Below are 27,435 nucleotides of genomic sequence, written 5' to 3'. Positions count from 1 at the left end.
CCTAGCACTTACAACTACTTAAACCTAACTAACCTAGGGACATCACATACATCCATGCCCAAGGCAGGATTCGAACCTGCGACCGTAGCGGTCGCGCGGTTCCAGACTGTAGCGCCTAGAATCGCTAGGCCACTCCGGCCGGCGTGATTAACAGTCGAAATGGCGTAGATAAGAGTACATTCATTACCATGTTAATATGTCTTCTCTCGTGCGGCGTTCAGGTCTTGTTCTCCAACAATCTCCTGCTTCATTTCTGCATGAAAAAGTCGTAGCTGCTCCAAAATCTTGCAGTAAATTTCATCGTCCAGGAATTACTAATGTCTACGAAAGAATACCATCTTGCTATTGAATGCAATGTATTTTACGGCTGCTTCCATCCTCCAAATTTCATACAAGCTTCCACAATACTATATGTCTGCACATCAATAAGTTTTTATGTCTTAGTCAGACCAAGACTAACGAATAAGTTTTGACGTCTGAATCATACCGAGACTAGCGAATAAGTGAAGTTAAGCTTTCGCTTTCAAGAACAATAGCGAGTAGAAAACAAAAAGAGTTACAATTTTTGTACCTTCCTTTTCTTATAAATATTTTCTCTGCCGTCGAGCGTAGCGCGGCGAAATTCAATGTCCCGCTATATCCCAAACACAGTTGAGACCGTACTATAAGTCCTGTCTACAAATTCCATTGATATTACTGAGTGTAGAGACCAGTCTTACGACAACGTAAGCAATATGTTAGGAACGTACACGGGTTTGGAGGCATGCATTAAAGAATCAGATGTTTTGTATTTTCCCCCCTCCGCGTTGCATATGTTTTGACTTTTGAGTGAAATTCCCAGTCGATGTGCTGTTGTTTTCACGTCAATTCCACCAACAGCGAGAGTTGTTTAGTTCTCGGGGTGTTGTAAAATTCCTGGATTCGTCTCGTCGCTGTGCAGCCTATGAAAAGGATTGCGGAAGACTCCTAAATAAATTGCAAAGTACAGTGCAGTTTTAATACCAATATATTTCCAGGACTCTGGTGTCCGAGCCTGGTGAACAGTACCGGTTACATCACATATACCCAAAGTTGACATCAATCGACACAGAGTTCACAACAATCAACAAACGAGTGAGCCTACAATACATTTTCTCGCAATATTAGCCAAAAAACGAGTGCCCCAAGGCACCTGCGTGACCTCTATTTATACTTTTGTTAACAATTACAGACAATGAAAATTACAATTTTATGTAAAATCACAATGGTGAACCTATTTTCACCTTAGTTATGAGTTAATATAACATTTTCTGACTAATTATGTAACAGGTTACATTTCTAAATTTGTTTATAACAAATCAACTAGTGCCTGAATTTTAGTGCTAACATATATTGGAGATTCAATCAGCGTGCTTTATTTATATGTTCTATTTAAATTGTTGGTAGTAATTTTATAATGATAGGTTTACTGGTACATCCTGACCATGTGCTACATTTCTTTCGATTAGTTACAGTATTAATTTCACATTTATATTGTGTTTTTTACATAAGAACGATGTTAATCAGCAAAGCATCGTTTTCGAATTATATGTATACTGAAATAGTGGTTATTTTTGAATGTAATTTGGAAACAGGTCACTTTACAATCAGGCAATTAGGACTGGTGTTTATCTTTAATGCTCTCTAAGGGGTCCTGATTGGTAGCAATGAGATACAGTAATATTTCAAGAACGAAATCCGATAGCGCATTATGTGCCTTGTGCAGCACATTCTTTGAATTTAGTTGGCACTATAATCCATTCATCATAAGGTTAAACCTGATGTAAACATTGCATTATGTATTCTTCCGCTTTTGCTCGAACATCATTGGATTTCCGTTCCACGTGGGACTGCAGCCAAGCTGTCTCGAGTACTGTCAAGTACGATCATAAGGATACGTTTTATGCTGTGTTACGCCCACACAGACTGAGCGATCATGTGGGACAACAGCTTTACCGGCGCGTTAACTCGGACAAAACTGGCCGGTCAGCTGGCACAGCTAGCCTGCAGTGACGTGGCCAACTGCAGTTCACGCGTTAAAAGACAGGAGCAGAGGAGGAATACAGCTTCGAATGTAATTTAATTTTTAAGTAGAGTGAAATAGTACACTGCAAATCTCCCACAATACGCTCCTTAAGCGACTAAACGAAAACCGCAACACGTTATCATTTTTAGCTAAAGTACTATTGTAATTAAAAACAAGAATGATGAAAATTCCTGACTTAACCACAGGGTAATTTTTCAGCATAAGCTGTATGTAACGTAAGAGAGTACTGAAGGATTTCAGCGTATAGTTAAATATTAAAGCCACTGAAGGCATTACTTACAGTCGTCTGTTAATCTCTTAGCTCCTTCCTCTTCCGAATCCGAGAGGTACATTTCAGTTCTGGAAGTGTCACCTGCTACGTTGATAACGAGCCTGTCAACAACTGAATCCACCCAAGCGGCGCATATTCGTCACCTCCATAATGGCGAGCCGTCCTATATCCCGTCAGCGTTCGGCAGTGGCGGTTGAAAAAGCTGCGTTCTTTAGTTCCAGTATGTCTGGCACTTTAACATAGTCTTGTCAATTCTCGGCCCAAATCCCGCAGCTTGGTTCCAGATCAGTTCTGATGGCTTCATATTGTAATGGTACTGTAGCAAATGTAAAAATGCAGCATTTGTATGATGTGCTCGATGCTGTCAAAATGATTGTTTTTCATGTTTCTGCGATACTTACTACATCTGTGGTATAAACCGATGGACATAGTCCAAATAAAGAGGATTTGGATTTCATTTTTGCCTTAAAAACTTAAATTGTTACGTTGTCGTAATTTAAACAACTTTTACGAACAGTCTTTCATAAAACATTGATGATTAAAAATTTGTATTTGAAATGGAAACAGGAATTTCGCGCCCAATAGATAATCAGAAACAAGACGTACATTATTCATAAAAATGATGAATTTTATAATTACGAGATGTAGATATTTCAAATTGAACGAGAAAAAAAAGAACGATGCGAGGGAGATTCGAAACAACCCACGAATATCCGCATTTAAAGAACATTCCATTAAGCTACCGACTGCGCTTCATGTTCAATGTGATTCCTTATATTCACCTGCTTTATATACAACGCTGGGAAAGCTTCAAAGCCGCTTATCTCCATTAAATTATAAAAAAAAAAACATTAGGAACAGCTATTTCTCGGCACTTTTAAACCGTGATCCACTCCGCGTGTTTCACTACGGAATAGAAAGCAGCCTCAGCCATTTTCATACTGCGCATTAACAGGGTGACAAATCAGAGCACATCACTGCACAAGCTGTAACTGTACACGATTTTTGAAATAAAAACTACGTAGCTAAACCGTGATTACAAGAAATGTTGATGGCTGTACTACGGAATAGAAAGCAGCCTCAGCCATTTTCATACTGCGCATTAACAGGGTGACAAATCAGAGCACATCACTGCACAAGCTGTAACTGTACACGATTTTTGAAATAAAAACTACGTAGCTAAACCGTGATTACAAGAAATGTTGATGGCTGTTCATACATTTGAATATCTTAAAGTTCCATTTAGCGTAACTTAGTAATAAAACATCTAATACATAGGTGGGACCTACTTCTAAGAGCGTAACAACACCAGTGTACGTGTGCTACGGCTTCTGGCCAATCATCGCGTTTGTGTTTGTTTACATCAGGTTTATTCTTATGAAGAATGGATTGTCGTTGTTGTTGTGGTCTTCAGTCCTGAGACTGGTTTGATGCAGCTCTCCATGCTACTCTATCCTGTGCAAGCTCCTTCATCTCCAGTACCTACTGCAACCTACATCCTTCTGAATCTGCTTAGTGTACTCATCTCTTGGTCTACCTCGACGATTTTTACCCTCCACGCTGCCCTACAATGCTAAATTGGTGATCCCTTGATGCCTCAGAATGTGTCCTACCAACCGATCCCTTCTTCTGCTCAAGTTGTGCCACAAACTTTTCTTCTCTCCAATCCTATTCAATACTTCCTCATTAGTTATGTGATCTACCCATCTAATCTTCAGCATTCTTCTGTAGCACCACATTTCGAAAGCTTCTATTCTCATCTTGTCCAAACTAGTTATCGTCCATGTTTCACTTCCATACATGGCTACACCCATACAAATACTTTCAGAAATGACTTCCTGACACTTAAATCTATACTCGATGTTAACAAATTTCTCTTCTTCAAAAACGCTTTCCTTGCCATTGCCAGTCAGAATGGATTATAGAGCTGCAAGCTGCTGTCGGGAAGCATGTCCATTTTTCAGTGTACTGCAAAACATTAATAATTTTTTCTCTGCTTCTATACAACACTGGGATAAACTTCTTTCTCTCATGAAACCATGAAGCAAAACGGTAAAAATTTTATCAAAAACACTTTGGTCAGCAAGAGAGGAAGCATATCTAAGTCTATATGAAAACTGGGAGGGCGTTACCAATACCATCACACATATTGCCGATAATACATTTGAAAAACCACAGGCTTCAGCTCTTTTGAATTAACTCAGCGCTGATTTCCAGGAATGATTACCTATCGAAGTCACGGGGTCCAAACGATATATATCGAACGTGCGATAGCAAATCGATCATGCGACTCTGGTGGCGGGCGTTGTGACGGATTATTTGTGCTTTCCGTCGTTACCTTAGTTGCTGTAAATTACGTACCTCCGCGAATTATTTGTGAGTTGCTAGGGAATCCCAGGTAATTTATGTCGTTAGTGAGTGGAATGTCTGGTGTTCTTCACGTTTCTTCGGTGGATTCTCTCACACTGAAAAATCTAATTCCATGTTGTACAGCGTAGAAAACTGTTCGACTTTTTTGTCGCATGTATGGAGTACTACCTCCCCCCATGAACCATGGACCTTGCCGTTGGTGGGGAGGCTTGCGTGCCTCAGCGATACAGATGGCCGTACCGTAGGTGCAACCACAACGGAGGGGTATCTGTTGAGAGGACATACAAACGTGTGGTTCCTGAAGAGGGGCAGCAGCCTTTTCAGTAGTTGCAGGGGCAACAGTCTGGATGATTGACTGATCTGGCCTTGCAACATTAACCAAAACGACCTTGCTGTGCTGGTACTGCGAACGGCTGAAAGAAAGGGGAAACTACAGCCGTAATTTTTCCCGAGGACATGCAGATTTACTGTATGATTAAATGATGCTGGCATCCTCTTGGGTAAAATATTCCGGAGGTAAAATAGTCCCCCATTCGGATCTCCGGGCGGGGACTACTCAGGAGGATGTCGTTATCAGGAGAAAGAAAAATGGCGTTCTACGGATCGGAGCGTGGAATGTCAGATCCCTTAATCGGGCAGGTAGGTTAGAAAATTTAAAAAGGGAAATGGATAGGTTAAAGTTAGATATAGTGGGAATTAGTGAAGTTCGGTGGCAGGAGGAACAAGACTTCTGGTCAGGTGACTACAGGGTTATAAACACAAAATCAAATAGGGGTAATACAGGAGTAGGTTTAATAATGAATAGGAAAATAGGAATGCGGGTAAGCTACTACAAACAGCATAGTGAACGCATTATTGTGGCCAAGATAGATACGAATCCCACACCTACTACAGTAGTACAAGTTTATATGCCAACTAGCTCTGCAGATGATGAAGAAATTGAAGAAATGTACGATGAAATAAAAGAAATTATTCAGATAGTGAAGGGAGACGAAAATTTAATAGTAATGGGTGACTGGAATTCGAGTGTAGGAAAAGGAAGAGAAGTAAACATAGTAGGTGAATATGGATTGGGGCTAAGAAATGAAAGAGGAAGCCGCCTAATAGAATTTTGCACAGAGCACAACTTAATCATAGCTAACACTTGGTTTAAGAATCATGAAAGAATGTTGTATACGTGGAAGAACCCTGGAGATACTAAAAGGTATCAGATAGATTATATAATGGTAAGACAGAGATTTAGGAACCAGGTTTTAAGTTGTAAGACATTCCCAGGGACAGATGTGGACTCTGACCACAATCTATTGGTTATGACCTGTAGATTAAAACTGAAGAAACTGCAAAAATGTGGGAAATTAAGGAGATGGGACCTGCATAAACTGAAAGAACCAGAGGTTGTACAGAGTTTCAGAGAGAGCATAAGGGAACAATTGACAGGAATAGGGGAAAGAAATACAGTAGAAGAAGAATGGGTAGCTCCGAGGGATGTAGTAGTGAAGGCAGCAGAGGATAAAGTAGGTACAAAGACGAGGGCTGCTAGAAATCCTTGGGTAACAGAAGAAATATTGAACTTAATTGATGAAAGGAGAAAATATAAAAATGCAGTAAATGAAGCAGGCAAAAAGGAATACAAACGTCTCAAAAATGAGATCGACAGGAAATGCAAAATGGCTAAACAGGGATGGCTAGAGGACAAATGTAAGGATGTAGAAGCTTATCTCACTAGGGGTAAGATAGATACTGCCTACAGGAAAATTAAAGAGACCTTTGGAGAGAAGAGAACCACGTGTATGAATATCAAGAGCTCAGGTTGCAGCCCTGTTCTAAGCAAAGAAGGGAAGGCAGAAAGGTGGAAGGAGTATATAGAAGGTTTATACAAGGGCGATGTACTTGAGGACAATATTATGGAAATAGAAGAGGATGTAGATGAAGACGAAATGGGAGATACGATACTGCGTGAAGAGTTTGACAGAGCACTGAAAGACCTGAGTCGAAACAAGGCCCCCGGAGTAGACAACATTCCATTAGAACTACTGACGGCCTTGGGAGAGCCAGTCATGACAAAACTCTACCAGCTGGTGAGCAAGAGGTATGAGACAGGCGAAATACCCTCAGACTTCAAGAAGAATATAATAATTCCAATCCCAAAGAAAGCAGGTGCTGACAGATGTGAAAATTACCGAACTATCAGTTTAATAAGCCACGGCTGCAAAATACTAACGCGAATTCTTTACAGACGAATGGAAAAACTGGTAGATGCAGACCTAGGGGAGGATCAGTTTGGATTCCGTCGAAATGTTGGAACACGTGAGGCAATACTGACCTTACGACTTATCTTAGAAGAAAGATTAAGAAAAGGCAAACCAACGTTTCTAGCATTTGTAGACTTAGAGAAAGCTTTTGACAATGTTGACTGGAATACTCTTTTTCAAATTCTAAAGGTGGCAGGGGTAAAATACAGGGAGCGAAAGGCTATTTATAATTTGTACAGAAACCAGATGGCAGTAATAAGAGTCGAGGGGCATGAAAGGGAAGCAGTGGTTGGGAAAGGAATGAGACAGGGTTGTAGCCTCTCCCCGATGTTATTCAATCTGTATATTGAGCAAGCAGTAAAGGAAACAAAAGAAAAATTTGGAGTAGGTATTAAAATTCATGGAGACGAAGTAAAAACCTTGAGGTTCGCCGATGACATTGTAATTCTGTCAGAGACGGCAAAGGACTTGGAAGAGCAGTTGAACGGAATGGACAGTGTCTTGAAAGGAGGATATAAGATGAACATTAACAAAAGCAAAACGAGGATAATGGAATGTAGTCAAATTAAATCGGGTGATGCTGAGGGAATTAGATTAGGAAATGAGGCACTTAAAGTAGTAAAGGAGTTTTGCTATTTAAGAAGTATAATATCTGATGATGGTCGAAGTAGAGAGGATATAAAATGTAGACTGGCAATGGCAAGGAAAGCGTTTCTGAAGAAGAGAAATTTGTTAACATCGAATATAGATTTATGTATCAGGAAGTCGTTTCTGAAAGTATTTGTTTGGAGTGTAGCCATGTATGGAAGTGAAACATGGACGATAACTAGTTTGGACAAGAAGAGAATAGAAGCTTTCGAAATGTGGTGCTACAGAAGAATACTGAAGATAAGGTGGATAGATCACGTAACTAATGAGGAGGTATTGAATAGGATTGGGGAGAAGAGAAGTTTGTGGCACAACTTGACTAGAAGAAGGGATCGGTTGGTAGGACATGTTTTGAGGCATCAAGGGATCACAAATTTAGCATTGGAGGGCAGCGTGGAGGGTAAAAATCGTAGAGGGAGACCGAGAGATGAGTACACTAAGCAGATTCAGAAGGATGTAGGTTGCAGTAGGTACTGGGAGATGAAGCAGCTTGCACAGGATAGAGTAGCATGGAGAGCTGCATCAAACCAGTCTCAGGACTGAAGACAACAACAACAACATGGAGTACTACTGGACGAGGGAAGAAGGGACTGTGTATACTGTGGTGGTGCGAAGTGTGTAAAACTTGGTAAGAACAGTTTCGATGCTGAAATTCCGTTACACTTTTTCACTGCGGACAGTGCGGAAAACGAACGAGTATGAGCAAGAATACATGGTTCGACTCTTCCAAATTATCCATCGAGATCAGCATAATGGACTTTCACATGATGGCAACACCGACGACGAGTAAGTCGTCTCCTTTGCAAATACAAGTAATTTTGTAATTCTCTTTGTCGTTGGAAGGACATACTCCAGAGATTTAATAGTGTAAATCTGAAAGTGTAAATATTGGTACTAAACTGGTGCATTAATTATATGAATCACTTGCGGGATTTACTGCAATTCGTGGCATGTTCGACTATTGTGAAAATAAATTCATGGAGACTGTGACTGATATCGACTAAGAATGCCCCTGTAAAAGATCACGAAAACGCAAACTTCATGATGACAAAGAAGCAAACTTTGAAGAAGTTTTTCTGACTGGAAGGGAAAAATTTAGATTCGAAACATTTCTCCCAGTACTAGATAACTTGTACGCCGAGTTAGTGAGGGGGAAGGAAAGCTATAGAACACTGTTGGACTCCTTCATAGTTTTCAGTAACCTTACGGACAGTACACATAACGATATTGCTGAACATGCAGCAAAACTCCAAGCGTCATGCAACACAGATTTAGAGCCTATCTTCCTAAGTGAATGTATACATTTCGTGGAACTTTTGAAACCTTCTGAGATTAGTGATTTACCATTCGCAAAGAGTAAATTTTTACGAAAAGAGAGGTTACAGTCCATGGTTCAGAATGTTGATATTGTTCTTCGAATATTTCTGTGTGTGGCACTTACAAATTGTTCAGCAGAACGCTCGTTTTCGGCTGTTAAAAAACTGAAATAGTACCTACGTTCTACGTTGTCTGAGAAGAGACTGAACGCCTTGTCCATTCTTCACATTTAAGCCGACCTCCTAACTGATAACCCTCTGAACTATGAAGATGTGATCAACGAGTTTTCTGCCGTCAAAGCCATACGCAAACTTTGCTGACTGGTTTGTTTGTTTATTTATTCATACTAGTTTTAAAATTTAAGATTATAATGTGATTTTTATTATAACTTAGAGCACGTTCATTGGATTTACAAACTACGTATTACCTGTTTATTTTAGAATTGCCGATGGCAGAACGCGGAACTAAACCTCGATTACGTGCAGACCTGACCGAAGGCGCCCGACAAAACTAAACATTAACCCCATTGACCCAGGCCGCTCGGCGCTGTACAGTCAAGTCATAGTGATACTGTAGTATATTACAACTGATGCGACTGCTGAAATGTGTATTTATTGCGGAAATATACGTTATCGGAGAGTACGGTCAGCTGAAAAAGTGTTAATAAATAATGTAGTTCAGTTCTGTCGACAAATACATAAAAGCTTTGCAAATACCATTAGAAAGAGCTATGGTGACAGTAGTAGCTGCAGTACAAAACTTGCCAGCCCTTACATGGATTAAAAGCAATACCACCAAAAACAAATATATTGTAGGTAGTTTTGATAAACGGTATTGTGTACACTTAATTCGCAGCATCTAGCTACACAGATCCTAATGCTTTACACGTTTACTATTACATTATAAAACAAATTTGATTTTTCCACACTAGTCTGTAAAACTATGTAATAGCAAATCCAGTTCCGTGTTTGTTTCGTCTCCATTTAGTTTTTAGTTTGTGCACCAAAATCTCTATTTCATTTCATTTCTTACGCTTTCCTATAGATTCACGTATTAATACCGAACGTGTTTTTTTATCTGCCACACATTCAAGTTATTGCATTGTAAAACGACAGTTTAAATTTAATTTTGAACGCAGCCCTGTAAAAGTATGTAATAATTTCTAATGTATGACACGTTCGCTTCAATTTTGAAATCGTAACACAACTTTTTTTATTTTCAATTTCAACGGTTTCGTGTAAAATAACATATTAAAAGTGAATGTATAACAAAATTTCGTTGTCTCCTACACGCTCTGCTGAATTTTTAGGCCATAAAAGAAAAGTTATTTTCCCTGTGTTCGTTTCTGCTCACCAAGTACATTTCAGGAACCATATTACATTTTGATTGAGCGCAATTAGACCGCTGACGCGTCCTTCAGAACAACGAACAGCAGAGTACGGAAACAGCTCACAGCACTCCCACTCAAAAAGGCAATTGTGAAGTGAATGGGTAATAGTTATTATTTAAAACATATTTTTTAGGAGGGGGGGCATGCAAAATGGTGTGCCTAGGGGCGCAAATTTTTAAATTTGTTGTACTTTGTTGCTCTGATAACAAAATCAAAACAATTTGGAATATTATTACAAGGGAGACAGGGCAACCCAGAGTACAGGATGACGGCATCACCATCAAAGCGAATGGAAATTTGATAAACAAGAAGCCGGAAGTCGAAAACATTTTGATAATTATTTTTTAAATGTTGTGGAGAAAATAGGATCTAAATGTTCATTAGAAGAAGCAAGGCAGTTAATGGAAGAGGCCTTACCCACACCATTTGATACAATTGAAATTCCACCCACCTCTCCTTCTGAAATTAGGAAGATAAACTCTCTCAAGAATAAAAGCTCACATGGAATTGATGGCATTTCCAGCAGGATAATAAAAGCTTGTTCCCAAGAAATGAGTGGGATTCTTAGCCACATATGTAATAGCTCTCTGAAGCAGGGTATTTTCTCAGATAGACTGAAGTATGCCATTGTTAAACCACTGCATAAAAAAGGGGACACGTCTGATGCCCAATCTCTCTTCTGACTGCCTTATCCAAACTTCTTGAAAAAGAAATGTATTGTAGAGTAGCTTCACACCTTTGTAAAAATAAAATTTTAACAAAATGTCAATTGCGTTTCCAGAAGGGTTTTTCAATGGGAAATGCTATATATACTTTCACTAATGAAATATTAAATGCTCTGAGTAACCAGAAGTCACCCGTTGGGATTTTTTGTGGTCTATCAAAGGCTTTTGGTTTTGTAAATTGTGGAATACTTCCAGATAAGCTCAAGTACTGTGGTGTGAATGGGACAGTGCTCAAATTGTTTAAATCATACCTAACTGAAAGAGTGCAGAAAGCTGAAATAAGCAGTTCACATAATATGCAAAAAACTGGTGATTTCTCAAACTGGGGAACAATCAAGAATGGGGTGCCACAAGGTTCGGTCTTGGGTCCTCTGCTGTTCTTAATATATATTAATGACTTGCCATTCTATATTCACGAAGATGCAAAGCTGGTACTTTTTGCCGATGATACAAGTATAGCTATCAAACCCGACAGACAAGAATTAACTGGTGAAATTGTAAACAATGTTTTTCAGCAAATCATTAAGTGGTTCTCTGCAAATGGGCTCTCATTAAACTTTGACAAAACACAGTATATACAGTTCCACACAGTAAATGGAATGATACCATTAATAAATATAGACTTCAATCAGAAATCAGTAGCTAAGGTAGACTATTCAAAATTTCTAGGTGTATGCATTGATGAGGGGTTGAACTGGAAAAAACACACTGAGGATTTGCAGAAACGTTTGAGTTCAGCTACTTATGCTATTAAGGACATTGCAAATTTTAACGATATACATCTCAGTAAATTAGCTTACCACGGCTATTTTCATTCTCTGCTTTGATATGGCATCATATTCTGGGGTAACTCATCATTGAGTAAAAGAGTATTCATTGCACAAAAGTGTGTAATCAGAATAATTGCTGGAGCTCATCCAAGTTCATCCTGCAGATGTTTATTTAAAGAGTTAGAGATCTTCACTGTAGCCTCACTATATATATATATTCACTTATGAAATTTGTTATTAACAATCCGAACGAATTCAAAAGTAATAGCAGTGTACACGGCTACAACACTAGGAGAAAAGATGATCTTCACTACTCAAGATTAAATCTAACTTTGGCTCAGAAGGGGATAAATTATGCTACTGCAAAAGTCTTTGGTGACTTACCTAATAGCATCAAAAGTCTGACAGATAGCCATATAGCATTTAAAAGTAATTTATAAGAATTTCTTAATGGCAACTCCTCCTACTCATTAGATGAATTTTTGGATATAGTAAGTGGGAAATGTCCCCAACCCCATACAAAAAAATAATTAAAAATATTGAATGTCATGTAATATTTTGTGTAATGTAATATCTTGTATAGACACCTTTTATTAACCTGACACGTTCCACATCATTACGAAGTATCGTATTCATGATCTGTGGAACAAGTACTAATCTAACCTAATCCAATCTAGCCACTTTCCTTCTATCACTGCTCCCTGGTGGCAGTATTTTGAAACATGAGCATTCTGTAACAGTTGTTGTGAAGTAATTGCTGTGCTGTACTTCATTCAATTTCAGTGTATTTTTTTAATTACACAAAAAAGTGAAAGTAGTGGTCAGCAGGTACACTTTGGCAGCATGTGGAACAAAAGAACAGCAACCTATGTTTGATTTTCTGCCGCAGTGTGTGTGAGGTGGGGGAGAGGGGGGAAGGCAATATTTGCAAACGTACGACCTATCCCACAATTTTCAAAGATTATTCGATGAAAAAATAAATAAAGTTATATATACAACCAAAAAATTGAGCCACATAAATTTAGTTATTTGTAAGACCAAGCAATGAATAAATTGTGGATTATATGCAGGTATATCAATGACATTGTAATTCTGTCAGAGAGAGCATAGGACCTGGAAGAGCAGTTGAATGGAATGGACAGTGTCTTGAAAGGAGGGTATAAGATGAACATCAACAAAACCAAAACTGAGGACAATGGAATGTAGTGGAATTAATTCAGGTGACATCGAGGGAATTAGATTAGGACACTTAAAGCAGTAAAGGAGTTTTGCTATTTGGGGAGCAAAATAACTGATAATGGTCAAAATAGAGAGAGTATGAAATGTAGACTGGCAATGGCGAGGAAAGTGTTTCTGAAGAAGAGAAATTTGTTAACATCGAGTATAGATTTAAGTGTTAAGAAGTCGTATTGTGTATGGAAGTGAAACATGGACAATAAATCGTTTAGACAAGAAGATAATAGAAGCTTTCAAGAAAACAGAAGCTTTTGACATGTGGTGCTACAGAAGAATGCTGAAGATTAGATGGGTAGATCACATAACTAATGAGGAGGTATTGAATAGAATTGGGGAGAAGAGAAATTTGTGGCACAACCTGACTAGAAGAAGGGATCAGTTGGCAGGACATGTTCTGAGGCATCAAGGGATCACCAATTTACTATTGGAGGGCAGTGTGGAGGGTAAAAATTGTAGATGGAGGCCAAGAGATGAATACGCTAAGCAGATTCAGAAGGATGTAGGTTGCAGTAGATACTTGGAGATGAAGAATCTTGCACAGGATAGAGTAGCATGGAGAGCTGCACAAACCAGTCTCTGGCCTGAAGACCACAACAAACAACAATGGAGGAAATAGCCCCCCGACTCTGATGTGTCAGCTGTTACAACAAAAAAAAAATTTTTTTTTTTTTTGAAATGTCTACATCAACCAATACAATAAGATATAAAATCTTGGAGGACAGCATGTCTGCAGATGATATTTACATGCCAGCAGTTGGTTAGTTTGCCACTGCAAACAGCATTTTCATCTCTGAGTATTACTTCTTTTATAAATGTGTTTGTGGCCCTTTGCAAAATCTATTTTCGGATCCAACATTTAGGTTGTGTATTCCTTGCATTTAAATCATGTTACAGTCCTAATGTCATGTTGTTGTTGTGGTCTTCAGTCCTGAGACAGCTTTGATGCATCTCTCCATGCTACTCTATCCTGTGCAAGCTTCTTGATCTCCCAGTACCCACTGCAACCTACACCCTTCTGAATCTGCTTGGTGTATTCATCTCTTGGTCTCCCTCTAAGATTTTTACCCTCTTCGCTGCGCTCCAGTACTAAATAGGTGATTCCTTGATGCCTCAGAACATGTTCTACCAACCGATCCCTCCTTCTGGTCAAGTTGTGTCACACAGTTCTCTTCTCCCCAATCCTATTCAACACCTCCCCATTAGTTATGGGATCTACCCATCTAGTCTTCAGCATTCTTCTGTAGCACCACATTTCGAAAGCTTCTATTCTCTTCTTGTCAAAACTATTTATCGCCCATGTTTCACTTCCATACATGGCTACACTCCATACAAATACTTTCAGAAACAACTACCTTACACTTAAATCTAATCTCGATGTTAACAAATTTCTCTTCTTCAGAAACGCTTTCCTTGTCATTGCCAGTCTACATTTTATATCCTTTCTATTTCGACCATCATCAGTTATTTTGCTCCCCAAATAGCAAAACTCCTTTATTGTTTTAAGCGTCTCATTTCCTAATCTAATTCCCTCAATATCACCCGACTTAATTTGACTACATTCCATTATCCTCATTTTGCTTTTGTTGATGTTCATCTTATACCCTCCTTTCCAGACACTGTACACTCCGTTCAACTGCTCTTCCAAGTCCTTTGCTGTCTCTGACAGAATTACAGTGTCATCAGCGAACCTCCTTCTCCATGGATTTTAATACCTACTCCAAATTTTTATTTTGTTTCCTTCACTACTTGCTCAATATAAAGATTGAATAACATCGGGGAGAGGCTAAAACCCTGTCTCACTCCCTTCCCAACCACTGCTTCCCTTTCATGCCCCTCAACTCTTATAACTGCCATTTGGTTTCTATACAAATTGTAAATAGCCTTTCTCTCCCTGTATTTGAAAGAGAGTATTCCAGTCAACATTGTCAAAAGCTTTATCTAAGTCTACAAATGCTAGAAACGTAGGTTTGCCTTTCCTTAATCTAGCTTCTAAGATAAGTCGTAAGGTCAGTATTGCTTCACGTGTTCCAATATTTCTTTGGAATCCAAACTGATCTTTCCCGAGGTCAGTTCTACTAGTTTTTCCATTTGTCGGTAAAGAATTCGCTTTAGTATTTTGCAGCTGTGACATATTAAACTGATAGTTTGGTAATTTTCACATCTGTCAACACCTGCTTTCTTTGGGATTGGAATTATTATATTATTCTTGAAGTCTGAGGGTATTACGCCTGTCTCATACATCTTGCTCACCAGATGGTAGAGTTTTGTCAGGACTGGCTCTCCCAAAGCCATCTGTAGTTCCAATGGAATGTTGTCTACTCCGGGGGCCTTGTTTCGACTCAGGTCTTTCAGTGCTCTGTCAAACTCTTCACACAGTATTGTAGCTCCCATTTCATCTACATCCTCTTCCATTTCCATAATATTATCCTCAAGTACATCGCCCTTGTATAGACCCTCTGTATACTCCTTCCACCTTTCTGCTTTCCCTTCTTTGCTTACTTCCACCTTTCTGCTTTCCCTCCTTTGCTTAGAACTGTGTTTTCTGAGCTCTTAATATTCATACAAGTGGTTCTCTTTTCTCCAAAGATCTCTTTAATTTTCCTGTAGGCAGTATCTATCTTACCCCTAGTGAGATAAGCCTCTACATCCTTACATTTGTCCTCTAGCCATCCCTGCTTAGTCATTTTGCACTTCCCGTCGAACTCATTTTTGAGACGTTTGTATTCCTTTTTGCCTGCTTCATTTACTGCATTTTGTCATAAGCTGCACTATTATAATTCATACTCGCCCATATGGTTTCAATGGACGCCATATTGAAAGCTGAGCAACTACACAGAATTTGTGGCATCCTGTGTGAATGATAGCTTGCTATGTCACTGTAGAAAGCCTTAAGCTATGGCGCCACATCAGTTGCGTGTGTGAACCCGGCTTATGTGCATTACACATTTAAAACAGTTAAGATGCATTTAACAAGACCAGAAGTCACACAGAAAAAAGAAAAATGTTGAGAACAGCTATGTCAGCTGATATTGTGTGACTTTAATTGGCGCCTTATTATGTGACATACAGCATGTATACATCCTGACATGATGATGATGTAACACTCAGTGTGAACTGGCCTTTTTTTGTGTGGATAAACTTTTCATTAAATTGTGACAGCCTGTTTTATTGTAGCAGTTGACGTTTGTGCAAAGTAATATATAAGTTGCAAAATCACGACAATAGGGAAAAATCAAAGATTCTATTGCTGCTTGAAGGTGATGGCATTATGATTCTTTTTGAAACGCTATAAAGTTGGTTGCCGACTATAGACGTTTGCTGTTAGGTGGTTTAGATTTATTTGCGTGTTCTGTACGACATATTCATGACAGTGCGCCGTGATGTGAACTGTGTAGTATGTTCACACACAATATACATTTTCTCTATGAAACCACAGCTATTAAGGCCAATTCACACTGGTGTGATGGCATCGTCATGTCCCATCAAGGAATATTCACATGTCCCAGAACTTCAAGTCATATCATTCCAATTTGCATGGCTGTCCACAACTGTTTTTTTTTTGTGGGACTTGTGATGTACGGAAGATGATTTTCAACTGTTGATACATGCAAAATCCAGCTTGCCGGAACATCTTGTATATTTGAGAAGGAAGACAGGAGTGCAAAACAACACAAAAAGAATGTGGATCCAAAAAATGTCATTACAGAAGGGAATTTCGCGAATTATACAAGGAGCTCAAGGAAGGAGAATCTGTATTTTATAAGAATTTTAGAAACTTGAAGGATGATATGTTTCTCTCTTTTTCCGCGTCAAGTTATGAACTGCCATCACATTGCATGAAAAGTTGGTTTAAATGTGTGAAATCTTATAGGCTATAATTGGTTCCCCTTCATTATTTCTTTTGTTAAAATATAAAATAAATGTCAACAGATTAATTAAAGCAGTAAGACAGCAGTCTGAATTGTATGACACAAGTGTACTAAATTACTTGCCCTATACTACATTTATAAAGTGAATTTTTATAGATACTGGCACCGCACTTAATATTTTACAATGAAATGGATTGCAACATGGTTGCAACTTGAAGTGAAAAAAGTACTGTGGGTAGAATAACATTGATTAGTAAGTGGAATTTATTTGTATGTTGTCAGATATTTTTAGTGTTACATAAAGAAATGCACTGTAACCTTCATATGCTGCAAGTTGTTAGTTTAAATATGTATTTGTGGCAGGCCTGTTTATTGTTAAGCAACTCTGAGTTGTGTGAGAGACATTTTTGGAAGCATTAGTGGTCAAAACTTATGTGATTTCACTAGCTAACCAAGGGCAAATCAGGCACTTGAACTACTAAAAGCCAAGGACAACATTTAAAGAGAAACTGTATACTGTATCTTGAAGGAAAAGGCATTGAGAGAGATATAATTTTCGCTGGATGCAATGACAGCTTCTAACACTGTGTTCCTTTAAGTAATACTAGGTGCAGTTTGACATAACAAAAACTGTTGCTTTCTCTTTCCAAAATACAAAATGTAGATTCCTCTTCTTCAGGCTCCTTGTATGACATGCGTAATTTCCCACGCATTTTTTCGGACCCACACACTTTCTTTGTGTTGTTTTGTACTTCTGGCTCTCTCATCTAATAAACAAACAATCCCCAAAAGCTGCCATTCGGTCCAATAAAGGCCATTTTTGTACAAATGTGGACTACAGCATCAAAGCATATAAGCATATAAGCTGCACTTCGCGCGTAAAAACAATTGAAAATCACCTTGCGATTATCGCAATTCCCAGAAGAACAGTTGAGAATAGCAGTACGAGTGACTTGACTTGACTTAATGTGGCAGACAGTGATAGCTAAGTGCCGTGAGCATGCAGTGCAGGTAACATAAACCTGTTTTGAACTTTCACCAGGTCCTGATAATAGGGTCCCTTTTCTGAACTAGAGTAGAATGTAACATCCACAATGGGCCAGCAACCGCATCACCAAAATCACAGTGAAAATAACGCAACAAAACACAGGCAGCAAAAGTACAGCTCACTGATCAACACCGGCATATAGTACACTGCACAGTAGACAATGAACATTTGCAAATCACTACGACACGAAGTTGTGCGGTCACTTGCTGACTGATAGTGATCGTATCCTGAGGCAGTGGGAAGGCCACAGAACAAGAAGAAAAGAGAAGTACGGGACTCCCGTGTTAAAAGAGGGAAAAACAGACTGATAGTAGCACCACTAGTAGTACGGAGATGAACTAAAAAAGGACAATCATTGTGGGTTGCATCCCTCCTAGCTTACGTACATTGCAGGTTTTTTTTGCTTGTAATTTTCTTATCTCAGTTTTCTGGGAGTGCTATGTAATTATTTTGACTGGTACCATAATAGAATAATTTAAACACAGCTATAGCACATTGCAATACAGCAGTTACAAATCCATTATTCAGGAATATTTGTAGTCCCAATTTAGCTGCAACAATTTTGTTTAGCTTCAGTTAGTTACACTGCAAGCTTATTTCGACTTACTGTCAGTTTCAAGTGTTGTGTCTAGTTCTTATGATGCACAAAACATCCTGGAGCATTTATATGTTGATAGAAATCAGTATATGTTTGTCAGGTTACAAGTCTATTTTTGAGGACATTTTGTGCATCATAAGAACTAGACGCAACACTTGATACTGACAGTAAGCTTATAGTCTCAATAAGTGTAACAAGTTAAATAAAACTGTAGCAGCTACTACACTGAACTACAAATATTCTTGAACAATGTCATACTTTTATGTCTTACAAGCTGTGGGGTCAATGGAGAAAAAACTATTATTAAGAGAATAATCAGCCGTCAAAGAAGTACAATTGAGAAATCTTTATCACAGTGTTAATTAATGAAGAATATTAAAAAAAAAATTTCAACCATGTTTCAGGACTGTAATTACTGAGTGATTGCCCAGGAAACTTTCACTACTGACTAATATTTTTTTAAAAACTGTTGCTGCACCTTACGATTGTAAATGCTTCAACACAAAAAGAGCCATGAATATTAAGTACCAAAAATAGGAAAGGTGGATAAAAACAGTGAAATGAAAACAAAACTTACTTTTTATTTCTCAAGCACACAATAAAAATTTTCTTCTATCGTACAGTTTTAAACCTTTTACTAATTTTGTTTTTAACAGCATTAAGTCTTTTATTACTGATGGTGTTTTTCCAATCTCTCACATACTTGTAAATCAAAAGAAGTACACATTTTCTTAAAACATACTGTTCACAAAAATGGACTTTGCAAAATGTTATTTCCTCTTGAAACTTAAACAGCGAATAAAATATATTCTCCAGTTTTTCCTGGTGTCCACATTTATCTAAAAATGCATACAACTATGAACATTTGCTATAAGGGACATTAAGCTTACACTAGCATACACTTGAAATTTGGAAATAAATGATGTTCTGTGGGAAACGTCCAACTCGACCTGTTTGACCCATGATATCAGAAATATGGTGGGAACGACCATCCACTACTACTACAATATGGCGCCATCATTACGTAAAAATGACAACAAACATGAAAATACATTGAAACCCCCCCACCCACACATACACCTTCCACAAAAAACCTAACCAAACTAACAGGACAAGTGTGGGAAAATGGGGGTTTTTGGGTGTGGACAAACTAAATACAAACAAATTTAGACACACACCACCTTACCAAACCACACACGATGACGGAAAAAAAGGACAACACAAATCCCCCCAAATACCCTCTGGAATCGGACACTTCCCTTGACCTATATAGGTCAACAGCAACTCCCAATACCAAAACACCCACAGATGACCACACACTGGAATCAAAAACTTCTCTTCAACTACATACCTACAAACCAACATACAATACAAAATCAACAATACCACAAACCACACAACTCAGAACCACCCCACCAGCCATTACAACACACAACAAATACACTAAAAAAAGAGAAGTAAAAACTTGCCACAACAAAATTCCGGCACCACAACATAGTCAGCAACCTCTCTCTCTCTCTCTCTCTCTCTCTCTCTCTCTCTCTCTCTCTCTCTCTCTCTCACTCTCCTGCCAACAGTATTCATCTAAATGAGACTGAAAGTTAGAAGAGCATCTCTTCCTCCTCCCAAGAACTGACTTAACGGCCCCCAACCTCCCCTCTATGGCATTCGTACAAGCCCCTGTTTCATAATTTTGAAACTCCAAATTATGGTTCACTATTAAATGATTGTACCCCCTCTCACTCAACCCCCTATAAGAAGAAAAAATATCAGAAACTACAGTAGAACCCGGTTCTACAAACTCCTCAATTAACCCCACTAATTCCCTCTTAATCTACCCCTCCACAACCCTAAAAACACATTCCGAACACCCCCCCCCCCCCCTCTGATACAACAGCCCCCCACACCCAGACACCAACCACAGACTTACCCCTCTCGTACTTCCTTTTCCCAAACTGTCACTCATCCACCTCCACTACAACCACAGGCCCACCCAACTTACCCCTGCACTTAATAAACTCCGAACACACATCACGACGAAACAAAAACCACTCAAGCACACTCCTCTCACTCAAACCAGTCTCATGTGCACAAAAGCTGTGATTTATACATGCCCAACCTAGACTTCTCAAACCAGGAACTGCAACACATGGAGCGCCACAGGTTATCCCTATGGCACTGTCACATATAATCGTCCCTGGTCCGAGACGCAGGAACTTTTGCCAATTTCATGTCTTGACCACAAACAGCACAACCTCTGCCAACAAGTCAAACAGCTGCAGAAATTTAATCAACACCATCGGACTCGCCCCCATTTCAGCATGCAAATGCACACTGTTAACTTTATCAGTCATAGCCATACCTAACAAGAGCAACAACAAATTAATTTACTCAAATTAACACACGACCTACAGTGAACAGCACTACAATAAGTTTCACACAACAAACACTAAATCGTTCACTCACTGAAAAACAATTCATCTCCACCACCCAGAGCAAGCAGTAACACCAAACTGAACCTAATACACCACACAACACGAAACCTCTAAACACACCGCCAGAGGGCACCACGGACACCTACAAACACGCCACACTCACAAACCAAGCTCCGTGCTGTCAAGACGTCACACACCACAGCAATCTTACGTCACGAGCCCTAGCCGACGGGTGGGATCGGACGCTTTGGTCAACCCGGTGAGAACAGAGTTGTTTTCAGGTGTTGAACCCATGTTTCGTAAAATGCAATCGGCTACATATGCTAGTGCTTATCTACCATTTATTACATCAGCCCCTTCACCACCACAACCAGCAGCTTCATTGTCAGCAAGGGCACTGTATAAAGCACTTCGATCAATAATGGAATGGTCTATTGTGAAGCCAAGAAAGCTGTCATCCCTTGCTACCAAATACTGTTTAATGGCATGCATCTATTATCCTCACAATTACCTAGTGAATTTATAGGTATGGACATGGTTATTGAGTACAACTGTTTTCATTGCTGCTTTGAACTGAAAGCAAGTTGGGTTTGTGTTTTGCCACACAAGCTGCCTCATTCAACAAAATACATTCTTAAATGGGTCTTGATTGAAAGCCCTCATGCTTAAAAAATTAAAGCCAACTTTTTAAAATCTACTGCAAACGAACCACCAGTGATATTATTATAGTCTGACACCCACTTATGCAACTGAACATTTTTGTCTTATCTCTTCCTGTTCCTTGCTGCAACACTTTCCAATTTTCAATATCCTTTAACATATTGTACCACATTTCAATATGTGAAGAGTCTGCAGAGAGAGCACACTTATAACATTTGACATCTTGTGGATAATAATGGGAACTGTTCAGTGAATCAAATAAACATTTCATGTTTTCAACAAAATGTGCACTGTATATTGCCTCAAAGGTAATTATTAAATGCAACATAAGTTTCAATAACTGCAGCAACTGTATGACTAAGCTGGGCTGCAGCTACCTTGACTTTCATTTTACTAAAAGAACCCTTAAATTCTAAAATGATTCCTCTGTAATTTTGGCAATCTCTTGCTGAGCCAGAAGAAAAGCCCTTTGAATAAATTCAAAACTGGCCTTTTTTTAAAACCCAAACTGTATTTTATTCCTTAGCAGAGCATTTCATGTATTCTGTAATAGATGCGGGGCATCATAAAGTACAGCAATAGGTTCATCACTGAGACTAAAAAATGAAAGGACTGGACTCAGTAGATTTCTCACAGCAGAATTTCTTCAGTGCTCTCTGGCTGGCTGCATCCTGGTCTCAAACTGTACAAATTACCTTTAGCCCTAGTTCTTGCAATTGCATTATGACATAGGTAATAAGACTTTTTAAAGTGATATTTGAAACTCGAGTTCTGAGTGAAGTAATAAGCAACATTTAATACCAGTTCCTTGTTGTTCAGTCCTTGAGTATTTAGAAAACGAATTTTTAGGTCTGTATTCGGTCCTTCCACGTTTCTTGGATGATGCTTATTTTTGGACGTTTTAGCTACTTTGTCTAGTTTTTCACCCCTATCAAGCCTTTTTAGTTTTCCTTGCTTCTTATTATCTTGCAAACATCTGTGAACATTATACTGAGTGTTTGAGACCCCAATCTATTTAGATGCACAGGCTATCATTTCCTAAGCAATTATCATTCAGAAATTTCTTGGGATCAATGAACACTGCCCCAAGCACGTCACATTGTTCTTTTATGGCATAGTTTATTTTGCAGATATATTGATTCGTAACAGATCTTTGTTTTATTATTCCGCTGATGAGAAGAACACAATCAAGAAAAATGTAAAACAGTATGGAAGTAGTGTATTATTTTTAACCAACAGTCACGGCAAAAACGTGACAAAACTTTTCAAAGGACACAGGAAACACTACAACAAAAAATATTACTGGTGTCAATCTGCATGACAAATTGCTAAGAAAGAATGACTTTGTGGTGTGTATTGCAGGTTCAAACGATGGTGCAAAAAATGAAGCAGATGACTGCCTAACGGAAATAAATAAATTCCTAGAACGAAATGAACAACGTAATACTATTGTCTCAACATTACCACACATAAATGACTTGATATATCACTCGTGTGTCAAAAAACTAACATGAAAATAAAACAAATGTGTCCTTTGTTCGCAAAACGCAGTGTCCTTGATATAGGCAAATTGGACAGATGTCAGCATACCAGGCACGGGATGCATCTGAATTATGAAGGAAAGAACAAAGGGTGGTAAAAAGGGAGCCAGGAAAAGTTTCAGGGGATACAGACAGTATCCAAGTGTGTCACAATGGAAGCATGGTAGATGAAGGGGAAATAGTTGTCAACATCTTCAACAATCATTTTCTGACAGCAGCGGATCAAATTGGATGTAAAGGGTCTATGGATGAATCTATGAACCTTCTAAAAAAAGCAGTGCAGAGAAAAATTAGCGCCTGATGTGTGAACCCTACATCACGCCAAATGAAAAACAAAAATTCCACTGGTGTGGAGAATATATCTATCGAAGTACTGAAACATTGCCACAAATATATTCTTAAAGTTCTGTGTCACACATTTAATGAATCTCTAAATCAAGGTACTGTCCATAATAGACTAAAATTTGCAGTTGTTCAACCAATCTTCAAAAAAAGGGAAATAAAGCAGAGGTTTCTAACTACCACCCAATTTCATTGTAAACACGTCTTTCAAAAATCCATGAGAAACTTATGTACAATAGAATCATGGCTCACCTTAATAAATATAACATCTTTAATAAAAATCAGTTTGGATGCCAAAAGGGTGTTTCAACTAAACAAGCCATTTTCTCTTTCGTCAACCAACTTCTTGAATCAATAAACAAGAAAATGTCACCAGTTGGAATCTTTTGTGATCTGTCAAAAGCATTTGACTGTGTAGATCACAAGATTCTACTAGGAAAGACTGTTCTACTAGGAAAGACTGAGCATTATGGCTTAAAAGATACAGTAGGGAAGTGGCTTGAGTCGTATCTAGATGACAGAAATCAAAAGGTAGTATTAAACAATTGTGCAAAGGCGCCTGCCAGCTGTGATTGAGGTAAATTAAAATGTGGAGTGCCACAGGGCTCAGTGCTTGGTCCCTTACTTTTCTTAATCTTTGTAAATGACCTCCCATGGTGTGTAACCCAAGAAACACACTTCACCCTCTCCAGATGACACAGAGACATGATTGACAAGGTACCCAACTGCAGTCTAGAGAACACTGCAACCACTATATTCCAAGAATTTCTACATTGGTTCACTGTAAATGTTAATAAGACTCATTTCATTCAGTTTCAAACAGTAAACAAAAAATTGGAAAATCTTGAAATGAAATGTGGAGACAAAGAAATAATGAAAGTTGTATCTTCCACATTTCTGCATTTACATACTGATAACAAACTAAATTGGTCTGTCCACATCACTGACCTATGTAAAAGACTGAATTCAGCAGCATTTGCCATTCGCTCAATTGCATCTGTTTGTGACATGGAAACAATAAAAACTGCATATGCTGGTTATTTCCATTCACTTATGACATATGGCCTTACCGTCTGGGGAACTCAACCACAAGCAAATAAATTCTTTGTTGCACAGAAGAGAGTTATCAGGATTATGAGTAGAGTGGATCCTAGATGTTCTTGCAGAAACTTATTCACACTGCTGGGGGATCCTCACCATGCCTTGTGAATACATCTTGTCACTAATGTGCTTTGTGAACAAAAATTATGCAATTTACAAAATGAATAGTGCCTACCATGATCACAATACAAGAAGAAAACCATCTTCACAATGATTTAAAAAATCTCAGCATGGTACAGAAAGGAGTTCATTCTAAAAGTGTTCAATAAACTTCCTGTCCATATCAAATCAGTCATTGGGGATCATATTAAATGCAAAACAGAGCTAAAACTTTTTCTTTTGCATAATTCTTTCTATTCTTTACAGGAATTCTTTGATTATGTGTAATACTTTTTGAATTTGTCTTTAATTTCATGCATTTCTAATACGACTGATTAGGCTATGTAGATTAGCATATCACTTGTCGGCAGAATATTTTTTAGATGAATTACTTTAAATTTGTTCATGTAATCATATATGCCATTACTGTACTACTATTTATGCAATCATCTATGTCGTTTCTGTAATATTATCTGTGTTGTTATCTGAATTTTTGTATGTAATGATTTGACATGTGGATATCCTTTTTCATGTATCTGCTTATATATCTTAAATCGGTTGCCTCATAATTATATACATGTGGCTATTACTGTAATAACCTCACACGTTCTACATCCTAGCGATACATTCGTGTCAAGGATCCATGGAACTCGAAAATAAATAGGCTAATTAAAAAAATATGAGACCCGTGCACCTAAAATCCCACTTTCCTCATTACAAATTGTGTAATGTGTTCTCATCATCTGCAGATACATTTTGGAACGAGATAAAAAATTTAAGAGGGGGATCACTCAATGAATTACTCTGCTCAGCCCAACTAGTGCTAGGTAATTCACTAACACCGGTTTCACTTCTGGTGTTGGCACCTATATAATAAAATATTCCATGGCACCACTAGTGCTTGGTAGGCCTAATTCACTATTAACACCTGTGTCACCTGATCCACTTCTGGTACTAACAGCTGCATGAGAACTTCTTGCCACAGGACAACTAAAGCTTTGTAGTTCATTAACACCAGTTTCACTTCGGGTATTAGCAGCTGTATAATGAATACTTACCATAACGCCACCAGTGCTTGGTAGGCCTAATTCACTATTAACAACAGTTTCATCTGACTCACTTCTGATACAAGTATTTTACAGGGAACACCTACCAGATGTTTTGGAAACACATCCCTGTTTAAACTGCCTAATTTTATTCATAAAATCTTCTTCGAAAAAATGATTTTCACAAATAAAACAAGTAGCACAGTTCACATCAGGTGACTGTTTACAAACAGTTTTCCACTTCAGAAGCAACTATTGCGGTTGTTTTGGAAACCTGTATAAATGCTTGTTGATAACTTCCTCCGTTCAAACCACGTAATATTCAGATGAACAGCCAGGGAATTTACAGGAGTATTTAAATGTCAGATTGTTGTGTTGTAATATTCTGAAGAAAAAAAACATAAAATTCTTCATTATATAAAACTACTACTGACTTATAAATGTTATTTAAATAAACATACGGAAACTACACAGCTTAATTCACGATAGATGAGAATACATTTCATTTAGAGGCTACGACGTTATTTACTGAAAATTAAATGTCTTACCTTAGGATTAATTGTGGACATTTTTCAGCAGGAAATCTCCTCTATTTCACGGTGAACGCTATGAAATTTAAAATAAGAAACTGTTTATCATGAAGATCAGTAATATGTAAACATAAAACAAAGACGACTGTAGATTTCAGTACCGACTACAGATCAAGACGACAGATCAACAACCGCCATTGCACAGCTCTCATTGGTCAATTCCAGCTTCCTTTGACCCCTAGCGCTTCCAGTGGTCTGTAAAGGAAGTACGTGCTTGCCTCTTCTCCCACATAGCTGTCACCTGTCAGCTCCCTCTTAATGACCTTGCCACTCACCGCGCGGAGACCACGTGCGAAGTTACTGTACCAACTTAATATATGCAAGCCGTCTACAAAACTTGTTTTCTTATATTAATGTGCAATAACATTTGCTCAATATGATAATACCATATACATACAATTTAACTGTTATCAAGTAATAGTAGAGGAAAGAACTCGCGAACATGCTGTCTTCTTGAATACCAAAACACCTGTAGACGTTGACATATTATTCGCCAGCCTGACTGGTACATCACCGAAATATTACGTTTACAGTACCTTAAACGAGTCGGTGGAGAGTAGCACAAAGCAGAGTAGGTACGTAGTTTATTGTTATTTCAGCAGAAGTAAAAAAACAAAACAAAAAATCTGAATTTGTTCAGGTGCATGAAAGACATGGGAGAAGAAATTAGGTTCGTGGGTGTTAATTAAATGGGCGTATTAACGTAAGTTAAGAACAGGTGGCTGCATAACCAGGTTTGGCATATTGTGTTTTACCAAATACGAATGCCGTGGTGTGTGTGTGTGTGTGTGTGTTTTTAAAAAACACTCAGCTGATGAATGCGTGCTATCAGGGAGGCTGTGATAAAGCACTTTGAAATTATTTAGTTAACTTTAAACGAACTATCCAACACATCAGTATGGCATTCGCGTATGCCGACACGCAAAAGGAAACAAGATATTTTTTTGGTCTACTGTACTTACCTTAGGGGGAAAAGGATAGGTATATGCTCGCACGCACACACACGCGAGCATATACCTATCCTTTTCCCCCTAAGTCTTTCTGCTCCCGGGACTGGAATGA

The 27,435-nt window shown here is 38.4% G+C and overlaps 1 protein-coding gene and 1 long non-coding RNA gene across 6 annotated transcripts in view; one reads left to right on the top strand and one right to left on the bottom strand.

Annotated features, from left to right (window-relative positions):
- Positions 1 to 27,435, top strand: part of LOC126295267 (probable ATP-dependent RNA helicase DDX60) — a 241,222-nt gene that overhangs the window by 84,856 nt on the left and 128,931 nt on the right. For 2 of the 5 annotated variants that reach the window (XM_049987690.1, XM_049987696.1), the window contains exon 1: positions 26,583 to 26,948. The exons of 1 other annotated variant lie outside the window; for it this stretch is intronic. The gene's annotated coding sequence lies outside the window, so the exon portion shown is untranslated. Of the gene's footprint in view, positions 1 to 9,201; positions 9,247 to 26,582; positions 26,949 to 27,435 lie in introns of those variants that run through there. 2 more of the 5 variants (XM_049987692.1, XM_049987691.1) reach the window with 2 other exon arrangements.
- On the bottom strand, positions 19,121 to 26,582 carry LOC126295270 (uncharacterized). The gene is made up of 2 exons (XR_007552426.1): positions 26,332 to 26,582; positions 19,121 to 26,168 (listed from the first exon to the last, which is right to left on the bottom strand). It is a non-coding gene; the product is annotated as an uncharacterized LOC126295270 (long non-coding RNA).

The sequence above is a fragment of the Schistocerca gregaria genome, chromosome 11, assembly GCF_023897955.1.
Source record: "Schistocerca gregaria isolate iqSchGreg1 chromosome 11, iqSchGreg1.2, whole genome shotgun sequence".
NCBI classification, from domain to species: domain Eukaryota; kingdom Metazoa; phylum Arthropoda; class Insecta; order Orthoptera; family Acrididae; genus Schistocerca; species Schistocerca gregaria.
This window is presented reverse-complemented; position numbering and strand designations above follow the sequence as displayed.